This window comes from Mastomys coucha, unplaced genomic scaffold (genome assembly GCF_008632895.1).
Source record: "Mastomys coucha isolate ucsf_1 unplaced genomic scaffold, UCSF_Mcou_1 pScaffold9, whole genome shotgun sequence".
NCBI lineage: Eukaryota > Metazoa > Chordata > Mammalia > Rodentia > Muridae > Mastomys > Mastomys coucha.
This window is the reverse complement of record NW_022196915.1, coordinates 42478527-42481825: the sequence shown is the minus strand read 5'-3', so window position 1 is coordinate 42481825 and position 3299 is coordinate 42478527. Positions and strand designations below refer to the sequence as shown.

General features: G+C 44.3%; 1 pseudogene; it reads left to right on the top strand.

The window, feature by feature from the left end:
- The window catches only part of LOC116084152, a 27443-nt pseudogene extending 24144 nt beyond the window's left edge, over positions 1–3299 (top strand).

Below are 3299 nucleotides of genomic sequence, written 5' to 3'. Positions count from 1 at the left end.
TGTCAATAGGACCAAAAGGCAACCAACAAACTGGGAAAAGATCTCCCGCCCTCTTTCTTCCTTCATTCATTTGGACTTGGAAAAGGAAAGTGGTATAAGCTTTGTAACACACTGGATCTCTTCTAAGGTTGTTCTTGATAAGCTTGTGGACAGGTGAGCTGATCCTCTTAGGGTCTTTGTGAGTCTTTCTTCTCATTTTGTCTTTGCAATCAGGGAAAGCAGGCTTGCGCAAAGAACAATTATTGGAGTAGAATCAGGTAGCAACTAATTTGAGACCAAATTCCGATATTTTTCAATCAATGATGATGACATCTCGGCAAGGCTCAATTTCATCTGTAAAATGGAAACAGCAATACTCAGGATTGGTGAGGCCTTAAGAAAGAACAGACCAGAAATATGACAATGTGTCAGTTATTCCAAAATGCACAGAATTTCAAATGGTTATTAATTAAGCAAGAATAAACTTTGTAATCAATGGTACATTCCTGTGTAACTGTGAGCAGGGTTTAATTTCCAGTGACACATGAAGAAATAAAAGCGCCAAGTCTCAACTGATCTGCACAGATTTGACATTGTTCTCAAGCAAGGAGACTCTCCACATATAACTAGCAAGCCTGAGATCCCCTGTAGAACACAGAGGGGGTACTTTAAACATTCTATTGTGTTTTCTGCTCATCCCACTAGAATGAAAACAATAAGTTATAGAAACTAGCTAATTAAATGTATGATCTTCCTGTTCTGTGATATCCTGAAAGCCCACTGAATTCTCCCCTAAATGTGTATTACTACGTATACCAAATGTACTGTTAGTGTGATTAAATCAGAACATGCATTTACAGCAGCTGTTCTCAACCTCTGGGTCTCAAAACCCTTTGGTTGTCAAACACCAGATACCCTGCTTATCAGATATTTTACATTATAATTCATAACAGTAGCAAAATTAGAGTTATGAGGTAGAAATGAAAAAGAGCTTATGTCTGGGGTCACAACATGACGGTCAAAGCATTAGGAAGGTTGGGAACCAGTGACTTAATTATTATCTTGGTCATGCCTTACCTGCTGTGTATTCAACACACTCTCCCCACACCTTTAGCCCTCACAGCCACATTCTCTCATCTCCTACTTATTTTAATAAAGATGAGATGCCCTCACACTGGTCAACAAGAACATTCAGGCTAAATCAGTCCACCACCAGTTTTTGTAAATAAAATGCACTCCCTCTCACCCATATGTCCATACACTACAGATGCCTGGGTTTGTGCTACAGTGACAGAGATGCATCTTTACACATATGCAGCATAAGTCTCAAAGCTGACAACAACACCTGGATGCTTACAAGAACAGTTCCATGATCCCTGACCAAGGTCCCCCTCCCTTTGTGTTGCTGTCCTGCTTCCTAGGAGCCACTTTGAAGAGTGCAGTTGCCACCTTATCATGGGATCCAGGAGTCTCAGAATCTGGTCACAGATTCAATACCCCCAGAGAGCAGAGTCATAAGAATTTCTGATAAGAAAAATAAAGTTTGATGAAGTCAGACCTGTGCTTTCCAGCCCTTCATTCTCTTACTTTGGAACTTTAAAAGCAGGAACCAGGACAGGAGCAATCTTCATCTCCCTAACCTCTGAGTTTTCAGCAACTGACCTTACTCTCTTAGCTTTAGTAACAAAGGCCCTAACATGAGGCAGGATCCTAAACTAACATAGTTCAGGGGAAATCTGTAGGTCAAAGAAGAAAAATTAGAAAAACTAATTCCTCTTCACATCATTTCATCAAATCACTCTCTGTTCTGATAGGCAGCTCTTCTGTGGCCTTCCCTTAGGGTTGAGGAAGACAGGGTGAGGGTGTGGAGAAATGTCTAATGAAGTAGAAAGTCAGAAACATGAATGGCCATTGTGTCCTGAATGAAGGCTGATGGTGGACAGGGAGGACTGGGGAGGAAAGATCAACAAGAGAGAAAAGACCACAAGACATGTGGAGGGGTCTGAGCCCCACGTGAGGTGGGGTGGTCTTGGAGCAGTCGCTCAACCTTAGCTCCATTTTCCTGTGCCAGTGCAGTGTTGGGGGGGTCCTGAAACTCTGTGACTAGAGACTGGGGGCTCTTTGTTCCAAAGATTATTGGTGGTGTTGAGTCTAAACCGCACTCCTGCTCATACATGCCCATCTGGAAATCAGCACTGAGAGAGGGCACATGGTCAACTGTGGTGGGTTTCTCATAACCTCCCCCCATTTGTGATGACTGCTGCACACTGTAGAGGAAGGTAAGAGGCTTCTCTTCCTGTGAGGAAATGCAGGAGCCAGAGTCACAGAGCAACAGAGGCATGAGGAAGGCTCCAGTCCTTCCTCATCTCCAGATGGGCTCTCTGTACACAGAGAGGGAAAAGGGAAAGGGGAGCTGGAGGCCATGCACTGGACCATCTCATCTGTGGTTCTTGTTTCACCAGAGCTCAGATGTGGGCAGGGTATAACTCAGTTTAGAGGGCCTGTCCACCATGTGAAAAGCCATGGGTTCAATTCTAGTACTGAGGGTAGGGACAGTACTCAGTCCTGTGTTTCGCTGAGCCACATTCTTCTGGCAAGGCTGTGGTCCTGGAAGCTCCATCTCAAGTGTCTCTAAGGGCTCTGCCCTAAGAAGAAAGAGCCTGGTGCCACTCTCCTTGGAAGGAGGCCTCCTCCTAACACCAGCTCTTATCACTGCTTCTTTTCTCTGTCAGCAGAGAAACCACTGTCACCCTTGGAGCTCGTGATGTGAGCAAGACACAATCCACACAGCAAAAGATAAAAGTTGAAAAACAAATTGCTCACCCAAATTACAACTTCCCTTCCAAGCTCCACGGCATCATGTTACTGAAGGTGCCCTTAATTTTCCTGCCCTGCTTAAATCCCCCATTATTAACTCTCCTCCTGACTCAGGCCTTCACATTATCTCTCATCCAATCAGTTTCCTCAGAACCCACTAGTGAATTCTATGCTATTATGGACCCACTAGGAAAGGACCCATGTCCAAGTATCCTTCTCTAGTTTGTCATCTCTTCTCTCCTTCCCCCAACAGCTTCAAAAGAAAGCTAAGTTGACTTCTGTGGTGGATGTAATTCCCCTGCCTGGTCCCTCTGACTTTATCAAGCCTGGGAAGATATGGCTGACAGCTGGCTAGGGGCTAACTGGAGTGACAGGTTCTTCAGATACACTCAGGGAGGTGAGACTAAGAATCATGGGTAAAGAAGCCTGTAAAGAATAATGGTTATGACAATTATAACCTCCAGGTCTGTGTAGGCAGTCCTAGAAGGAAGAGATCACCATAG